Source organism: Columba livia, chromosome 3, assembly GCF_036013475.1.
Source record: "Columba livia isolate bColLiv1 breed racing homer chromosome 3, bColLiv1.pat.W.v2, whole genome shotgun sequence".
Classification (NCBI taxonomy): Eukaryota; Metazoa; Chordata; class Aves; order Columbiformes; family Columbidae; genus Columba; species Columba livia.
In genome coordinates, this window is record NC_088604.1 from 59,084,280 (window position 1) to 59,094,177 (window position 9,898).

Here is a 9,898-nt window from a genome sequence, read left to right on the forward strand (position 1 = left end):
GGAAGGGAAGGGAAGGGAAGGGAAGGGAAGGGAATGAAGCTGTGGGTGTCCAACAGGTTGCAGGTGTTGAATGACACTAAAGATGATTCTGAAGTGAAGCAGCTCTGCACAGCGAGCAGAAACACCAAACAGGCAAAATAAGCAAAAAGAGAGTTAAAGTTGCCAGATACTACAAATACAATGAAAGTTTTCTAGACAATCAGTGCTCATAGTGAGCTGGGAAAACAAGCTAAAGCCTTTGTAATAGTGGACTGTATTCCTCTTTGTGTAATCTCACTGACTTCAGTAGATTGTACAGGGTGGTACTATGCTGAATTTGGCTCAAAAATCAAAATACAGTTATGTGCAGTTATCATGCTGTGCCCTGACTTGGAAAGAAATTGCAAGGATTGTGGATAGGAAAATCTTCAGTCATCAGTTCATTGTATGACTTCAGTGGAAAAGGAAAACAGGTGGAGCAGAGTGGGGGGAGAAGACTGAGTGTATGAATGAGGAGAGAAATCCAAATTAGTTCCAGTGTTTGGAGACTCTATGAGGTGCTAGCTCCATTTCCTCTGCAAAACTGGACACTTTGGGTCTCCTAACAGAAAGTATACCATTGCTCTGGAGATGGGACAATGCTTGGGAAACATTTGAGAGACTAAAGCTGTTTTCCACCCGAGAAGGAAAAACAAGATAACATTGTGCAGTATTTTTATAACTGGTGGCCTGCACAGGCTTGGTTGACACCTACAAATAAAATTTCTGATAGAAGAGAATAGGCACGGCAATTGTTTAAAATATACTTAACACCAAAAAGAATGGAAACATTTTAAATGTTTGGACAGTGAGAAGGTGTCTAGATCACAAGACAACCACAGGAATGGGTAACCCAGCCATCTAATATTGTTTAGTATTTGCATTGCACCCTGGTCAAGGTGCCAGTCCCCTATAAGAACACCAGTATGCTGAGCCCTGCATTCAGAATTACAGAACATGTCTGCTATAAGCTGTACACTACATTTTATTAAACGGTGGCTGCAAAATATTACAATACAGAAAAGAAAAAAGGTGCTTAGATGAATCTTTGGAGCACAAGGTGCAGTCTGGGTTGCGGATATTTTGAAAAGGTGACACTTTTCAAAAGGCGTAGGTAAGCTAACTCTGGGGGTTTAGGTATGATGTTATATTTATGAGGGCACATGCTATAAAAACTCACCTCTTTACTGTGACTTATTGTGCATATTCAGGCTTAAGCCACATACCTATTAACTTTGGACCTCATTTTTATTGTTATTTCATAGTTTTATTATTGAATATTTGTTGTTCTGTCTTATTCAAATGTCTGACTTCAGGAGTCAGTTTTTGGAACTTTGAGCAGTAAGTTGAAAAAATGTATTTCCAAGTGCAAATATGTGATTATGAAGTTATATGAAGCTCTGTAAAAAATGGGCTTCTCAGTCTTCCCATCAAAAAGAATAGGCAGTTGACAATTTTTGTCAAACTGAAACAGAAATTTTTGGGGAAAACGACAAATGGGGAAATGAAAAAATTGATCATTTGTAAACACAAAGTCTTCACAAACCAAAGTGAAACATCTCATCTTCAGATGAGTAAGCAAATTCAACATTTTTTTTTTTTTGGCAAAACCCTGTTTTCCAGTCACAACTGTTCATAGAGTTAAACCTTGATTTGCAAATAAACTCAGCCCTCCAAAACTTGGTATTTTTGTTTGTTTGTTTGTTTTCTGACAATTACTTAGATTTCTTTTCTCACAGATTTGACTTGAGTTTTTTAAGATAAACATGAAATACTGACCTTATTATAGCCAATAGCCAAAAACCCCATTGACTGCAACAGAGTAAAAATTTTGTGTATACGGCGAACTACTCGTGGGAGTTCTGCTCCATCATTGTGTCTGTTCTCTGTTCCTTCAGCTGGTCATGGAAAGTGCAGGCACAGCACTTGATTCCCATTACTTGACTTCCAAAGTTAAATTAATCCAAGTATTAAAAGGAACTCTGCAGAACAGCCTTTTCATTTTCGAGGTAGTTAATTGGATGAAAGTGAAACTGAGACTCCATTATTCTGCATTTTACTTTGGCAATTTCTAGACCCTCTTTTTTTTTGCTTTTACTTGAAAAATGCATAATGTTAACTCATATTCACAGATTTGCAAATCTCTCTTTTATATAACCATTAAAACAGTTTTTCTTAGACTTCTGCACATTACATAAAACTGTTTTTATAACAGTAATTTATTAGGTTAAGTTGGAGAGCTTTTACTGCTCTTTATATAAAAAGACTGGGCTGATTTTGGAGCTCTTTAATGTGGCCCTTTAGATGTAGTAGCTCTGACATTCGAACTTACTTGGAATGTACACCCAGTAGCTTGGTAAGGTGCAAAATATGGCAAAGATGCACCATTCCCTTCAGAAAAAGGGCATTGTGCACTCCTACACTCTTGCACTATGCAAAGACCAAGGAATAAAAAAGTCAGGTGAGTGTCCATGGATAAAGTGTCTGATACCCCAAAAGACAGTTTTTGTGGCCTTCTGTTCTGAGATAGATCTACAGGTTACAGTAAAAAGGCTGGGTGACATAGGCAATGTATCTGCTAAGAAAAAGGGCTGAATTATATTATATGCTTTAAAAGACTAAGATGCAAAAATGTAATCAGCTGTTAGAGAGCTAGTGGCAGGAGAAAAGTTTACTTAAATGCATTTTGCCACCTTCCCATAGGAATCCCCTATGCCTAGACATGTCTTTTCCACCTGACCTACAGGATATCCTGCAAGAGAGAGCTCTATTTCACCATGTAATCAGTCTCACTAGACCTGTAAGAAATTATACATTGATCAGGTTAGGAAAGTAATTTAGATCTAACAAGTCGATGGCAAGTACTGTGTATAGTGATTTAGTCTTCCTTTCTTTGCATGTATAATTTTAAGGACAGAGTCCCCTCTTTGCCTCATACAATTCAGCCTGGTTTCATAATGACTTTGTAAATCCAGAATGAGGAGACATTTCCAAATCTTATTTTATTATTATTAATTGAAGTAAAGCAGCAATGCAATATGACACTTTATCCCACAGCCAAGTCTGAAATGAAACATTGTGAAAAAAACATAATCATATCCAGTTATCCAAGACAACAAAAATCTTACTTTGTGTCTTCAGGCAGGTGGTTCAGCATAGAAGGTATTCTTTTCTTTCTTCATTTCCTTCCTTTCAGGATGGGAGAGCGCTGAGGAGACTATCACTCAGCCCAGAGTGAGTGAGTAAAGCTCAGAGCAAGACTGTCACAGGAATGAGATGTCATCCTGGGGCTGAATGAAAATCCTTGTATGATTAGAGCTGATTAGGTTGCCTTTAACAGTGAAGCTGGCATAAGACTTTTTCCCTTCTTGAGTGTCTACCATTTTCCAGTTCCCAGCTTCCCTTTGTCCTCTTTCAGTTGTTCATGGGGCTGTGCTTTAAAGTTGGATCAGTGAGGTGATATTAGTTTAAAAGAAGCCCTCAATTTTAATGTTAACTTAGCAGTACTTGACTGTAGTCAGCCCCTGCTCTTACATTTTTTTGGGATCTGTTTGACCTGGATTTCAAAGACACAATGTGCCATCACTTCCTCTGGTGGAAAGCCATTTCAGAGCTAAAATTGTACAGGAAGATGGAAAATGTAAGCGTCTAATCATATTTTCAGCTTTTGATATCATGCGTTGAATGATTTAATGAGATGTTTGTGGGTTACTTTAACTGGAGTTGAATTCTGGATTGCACTTCTTTGTGGTCTGTGTTGTAAATATGGAACCAAGATCTCCAAAAGTGAAAGTCTGTGCTGTACAGAATGCATGATCTAACATTAGGCTTAAGTCACTTTAACTTTTGCTGAACTCTGCTAACTAGTCATTTTAGGGCAAAACTGCTATAAATATGATTTTCAAGATGTAAATCAAAGTTGCAAATACTCACTCTAACCATTCAGCCTAACAAGGAATCAACACTGCATACTGTAGCTGAGATGAATATCTAAATTAATAGGAATGCCCCTACAGTTCAGCCTTGCAGATCAAGTTACCTGGCAGGAACTGTAAAGCAAAGTGAAAGACTGAGATAAAGTATAAGTATATTCATTCTAGTTGGCTTTTGAAATTGCTGAAAATATGAAAAGTGATAATGAACTTTATAAGCACTTCCTGCTGTATTTCACAGTCTGTATTTCATCTTTGTGCCATAGTAAGTCCTTTCAGTACCAAATACTTGATTATTTTTCACTGTTGATTTATTCAATTTATTCCTTTATAACATGAAATTCAGGACTTGACTAATACACCTCACCACATTTTTTAAAAAGGAGAGCTATTCTCTAAAGAATCACAGCAAGATTTATCATAGAAGTTGTGAATTTTGCCACCTTTTAAAACTGAAGGTGTGGGGTGAGAGTTTTTTTACTAGACTGAAATTAAAAATATGCTGCATAAAAATATGGCTACTAAAGTAGAAATAAACAAAAGCAACAACAACAACAACAAAAAACACACAAAAAACAAACAAAACAAACAAACAAACAAACAAAACCAACCAAAAACCACAGCACATACTGAAAAGGAGGCCCACTTTTTGTTTTTTGTTTGTTTCCTTTTTTTTTTTTTATCAGGAAATCCTTACATTAAATATCATTTTGCATCATCTGAATTCCTGTTGAACTGCTACAGTGAAGAACCAAACTGTGTGAATGATGATATTATAATATTATGATTTTAGTACTTCAAATGTTGACTACCATTGCTGGTGGAAAAGTCCACTACAGTCATGGAATATAGCACTGATTTGGTTTGATTCAGTCTCTTACAGTTTACACTAATAAAAGCTATAGCTTTGTCAATATTTTGTTCAAGTTGATAGGCAGAGCTAATCACATCTCCTAAAGCAGTGCGTTGCTTCCCAGAAGGTCTCTTTCCCCCTTCATGGAAATGACCTGTCCATATAACCCTAATGTACCTGGATGACTTCTGCTGTTTCGTATAAGATTCAGTCTTGTCCTTAAATCATAGAGCAGGAAAATGAGCCAGAAAGAGGCAGTGCCACTTGGCAGCTCTGATACACAGTACACAACCATGTATATGGGGAAAAAAAAATGTAAGCAAAAGAGTAGCTTCTGAATTTAAAACTACGAAAAAAGTAAAAATCAACAAACGTGAGGGATTTTCTCATTTGCACTTTGATAACTTACAAAGACTTGCGGCACCATTTCAACAAAGCAGTTTGGCACATGGTTATCAGTTATCAGAGGGCACGTCCCCCTCAGCAAAGCACTTGAACACATGCTTAACTGTAACCGTGTTAAATGACTCCACTGAAGTCAATGAATGTGAAATGATTTAGAGTGAGACTTAAAGTTAAATCCATGTTTCACAGATTGATAACACGTAAGGCCAGGAAGAATGATAATAGTCATGTAGTCTGATCTCCATAATGTAAGAACAAAGAATTTTGCAAAGTGTTCCCAGCATGAAATCAACTGCTGCTGCCTAAACTGTAACCGCGCTTTCAGAAAGACTTTGATTGAGACTTCACAGGAGAGAGAATCCATTGTATTCCTAGATAATACTGGTTTTTTAGCAGTTAAGATCATTTGTTGAAAGGAACTGTGAGCTTGAATGCTAATCTGAATTAGCTGAGATTCAGCTTCCATCCATACTGACCTTGTCTGTTAAGTTAAAAAGTCAGATTCTCCACTTTTCTTTTACAAAAGTATCCTCAGTCCATCATTCAATCACATGTTAATCTGCATTTTTAGTGACTAAATTTATTCCTCTCACTTCTGTTACTGAAGTTGCATTCGTAGCTCTTTTCTGAACATTTTCCAAATTGACAACAACCTACTTACATGTGCACATCAGAAGTGGACAGAGACATCACAGTAATGATCGTACTAGTTGTCAGTAATCTGCAGTAGTAAAACTCTTGGTTTCTATTTGGTAGTCCTCTCCCATACATACATCTAGGACAGCATTTGCTGGCTCAGCTTCTGTGTTGCCCTGGTAGCTCTTGCTTGTCTGTTTGCACAGCAAAGCCACTAAACCCTTTCCCAAGTCCCTTTGTGCCTAAAGACCATCACCAATTCTGTAAAACTAATCTGTGTTTTTTTATTTTTAATGAAAGGTCTTAATGAAACATCTCATGTGGCATTTAACAGTGATACAGGTGAGACCAACTTACAAATCAGCCCAGATTTCTTCTGTTCAGTACTGGTACATCGTCATCATTACTCATAGCTACCAATTTTGGTGTCATTTGCCATGATTTTTTTTTGTCTTACATACTCTTTTAAAGGACTGAATCCTATTCAGCAACAAATTATGCTAGAAATGTGCCTATTTAATAATTGCTTATTATCTATATTCACTTTTCTGAGATGTATGGCCAACCAGATGGAAGAGAGAATAACGGATGGTATGCTTTTTTGCATAGAAATAAAATTCACTAGTCCCCAGTGTAAAAGAAATTACACAATGAAAAGTAAAACAGACCATAAAATCTTTTTCTTATTAATTAATAGTGTTGGTGGTAAATTTTTTATCCTGAAGTTAGTTACTAATGTGAACTGCTTTACCAGTAACTGTTTCCTATGGCTTTCATCACATAATTTTCCATAAGAAAGTGAATTCTGTGATTGTGAGTTTTCTAGATTTAGGGGCTTTAGTTAATATAATGCAGAAAGGCTTTTAAAAACGTGTGGAGATTTGAGAATCAACTGATTTCACTTCAGATCACCAATTGAAAATAGACAATGTAACAGTGAGAGATTAACTTTAGCTGAATAATTATATCACAAGTGGTTAGGTTTTTAATAGACTTCCTTAACTGCGATTATTTCCCAGCTGGCTGTTTTCGCCTTTTATTTTCTTTCTAAATTAGAATTATATGCAAGAGAAATGAAATGGACTTTTACATCATATGTGAAAAACAGGCTCAAGTCTGACTGACTCAAGCCTATTTATGCAATCTTCCTTTAACTGCTGAATCTCATCGGCTTCGATGTATGAAGAGTAAAAGCTCATTACTGGATGAGACATTAAGTAGAGCACCACCTAAATACAACCCTGACACTTGAGAAAAAGGAGTTTTATAGTCCCCAAGTCACTTGCCTCCTTGCACAATTTGCTTTTCCTTGTGCCTGAGTTTTCAATTTATAAAACAAGAATAACAATCTTACCTTCTTTTAGAAAGTGTTTTGAGCTCTGTCATGGAAAAGTGCTTTGTCAGAAGCGGAGTTATTATGCAGACCCTCTGCAGCTTCAGTCTTTTCAGAAGGTGGGTTTACTTTGGATAAGGACACCTATTTGGAGACAGGTCAATCCGTCCTCTTTTATCAGGAAACTTCTGCATGCTCCTGGGCATGTACCTCAGCCATGCAGAGGAAAGCTGGTCTAGGAGACTGACGGATCAGTCTGTAATCTAAAAGAAGAATGAAAACAAAGAAACAGCCATTTGTTTCCTTTTCCAGAGAGTCCAAAGGTGAGAGCGAGGGACTATGACACGCTCGGCTTAGTTTTTGTACAAAACCTCCTCCATCTCTAAGCAGCTCTGTTTTCAAATAGCAATAATTATTCACCATGAGGGGAGGAAGTGGTATGAAGTAGATGAATACTGGAGACTCACACAACATCCAGAAAACTTTTATTGCTGGAGGAGTGCAGGGTGGAAAGCAATAAAGATTGAAATCCTCAACTCTTACACAAACTGTAACTTACCAAGCAATAGCTTCATCATAACCACATTACCCCAAACTCCCTCCCTGCTTCCTGCTGTTCCTACAGCCTCCAGAGCTTCAGTGTGCTTCAGGCTCCTCTTTTTTTTTTTCTCTTTTTTTTGTCTTTTTTTTTTTTTTTTTTCCCCAGAAACATATATCATAAGTGTTTTCTTTCTTTTTTAATAAAAATATCAAAGGGATACTTATCAATGACCGAGGAGGGAGAGCTGTGGTGCAGTCTATTTTTTGACTGGAACATACACCATGCTGTGACACACTCATCCAGGAGCAGGAGAAGATTGATGGCTAGACATGTGGAGAGAACTGCCACTGATTGAAATCAGACAACTGCAAGCTGTGAGAGAGATCCAGGGGAAACCATTTTAACCACAGTAGTCCAGCCTTAGCACACTTGGAAAGGGTCTTTCTTCTGTCTGAAGTCTGCACTGTGGGACACAAAGAAACTAGGCAGTACAGTGAGGCCAAAAGCAAAATATTAAACTGTGACAACTGGGAAGATATATGTATACGTCTCTATCTATCTCACCTCTGTAAATTATTTCCTTCACTAACAGATAATAGATCAGAAATTTCATTCCTCAAGTACCAGTCATCTTCTTACACCCTACACATTCTTTCACAAAGACCAGAAAAAAAGAAGGAAAGCAAAAAAAAAGCTTTCAAGTAGGGAAAAAAAAGAACTGGAACAGTACTAGAAACCTGATTTTCAGAAGTGCTGAGCACCTGGAGTGTCAATTACAGTTACTGGGAACTGGAGCTATTCACCATGTCTAAAGACATCAGACTTTCTGCAGCATTAAATTGTGAAGTATTTACTTAATTCCATTTTGGAAAAGTAGCTTTTGTTTGCTGAAAAACAGACAGAAGTGAATAAAAGTGATGTGGAAGGGCGTGTTCCCCAGCACCCATCACTGGGGCTGCCAGGGTGGGTGTTGGTAGCAATTGCACAGCCATGCACTTGCATCGAGACATTTTTATTTCATTACGGGTGTCAGCTTACAGCCATTAGCTAAGCAGATTGGCCTGGACCAAAATGCCTCCTTTTTGTGTGCGTGCATGTGTCTTATCACTAGATCTCACTTCCATTATTCAAGTCTTAAAAAAAAAAAAAAAAAAAAAGGGAAGGGAAAAAAAAAAAAAGAAAGAAAAGAGGAGAAAAGAAAGGCTTTAAGTGCATTATATTTTGTGGCTTGTCTCTGTCCTCTAGCCAGAACAGTCTGAAATAGGTTTTATTGGAAATCATTACTTAAATTCCAGCGCTGAGGAGAATATTGATCTCTTGTGCATAATAGTTACCAGACTGCGGAAAGTAGCAGAGAAGGCTCCAAGTGGGCCGACATAATGTCAGTGACAATTCATTTTTTTTACCAGTTAGGATGCTGGGTTAATATCCTGCAAAAGGCACTTAATGCCAACCCTTTCATAGCATCTGTCCGGCCCCGGCGGCGGCAGTGGGGGGCTGCTGCTAGGGCGGTGGGCCGGCCGGCGTCTTGGAGCCCTGCATTCCCCAGCGCCCCGCATGCCCCCACCAGCTGTCCCAGCTTTCCAAGGCGCTCCTCAATTTTCTAAATATCTGCCACATAAAAATAAAATTTCGGACAGCGATGCGCTGAGGAGCCCCGTGCCTGCAGTGCATAATTCATTCATAGTGTCCGTAGCCCATTATTCCCACATTCCTCCTGCAGAGCTATCAATTTCATCTCCGGCCAAACTGGAATCTGAATCTTGGGAGAGGAGCAAAGTGGCGGTGATGTGGGCACTCTGCTTTCCTTTTATTTTTCCCTGACTCCTTCTTGGTTATCCTTTTTTTTTTACTTCCCACCCTGCAAGAAACATTACATTCATTTTGTGTTTGCAGGCATGAGCTGCTTGAAAGAGCCACATGAGTAACTCCAGATTCCCAGATTTGGAAGATTTCAGGGGAATAAAAATTTGCGACTGTCAGTTAGATGCTGAACCACACAGAGAAAACTACAATTTCCATCTTTCCAAAATAAAACTGCCAGTTGTTCGATGCATCTCTCACCCACCACCTCTCATGGGAAAACAGGGGAAATTGCTGTTTTCCTAATGAGGTTCCTGGTCATTTCATGAAATGTGTGATGATTTCTATAAGTTCCTTTGTGTTTGTCATTTCAGTAA

General features: G+C 38.1%; 1 long non-coding RNA gene across 2 annotated transcripts in view; it reads right to left on the reverse strand.

Moving 5' to 3' along the window:
• Positions 1-8,331, reverse strand: part of LOC135579058 (uncharacterized) — a 32,339-nt gene extending 24,008 nt beyond the window's left edge. Inside the window, exons 1-2 of one of the 2 annotated variants that reach the window (XR_010471373.1) lie at positions 7,199-8,331; positions 3,147-3,308 (exon numbers count right to left, since the gene is read on the reverse strand). This is a non-coding gene — a long non-coding RNA (uncharacterized LOC135579058). The remainder of the gene's footprint in view (positions 1-3,146; positions 3,309-7,198) is intronic. The other variant, XR_010471372.1, reaches the window with a different exon arrangement.
• Positions 8,332-9,898: the final 1,567 nt, after the last annotated feature.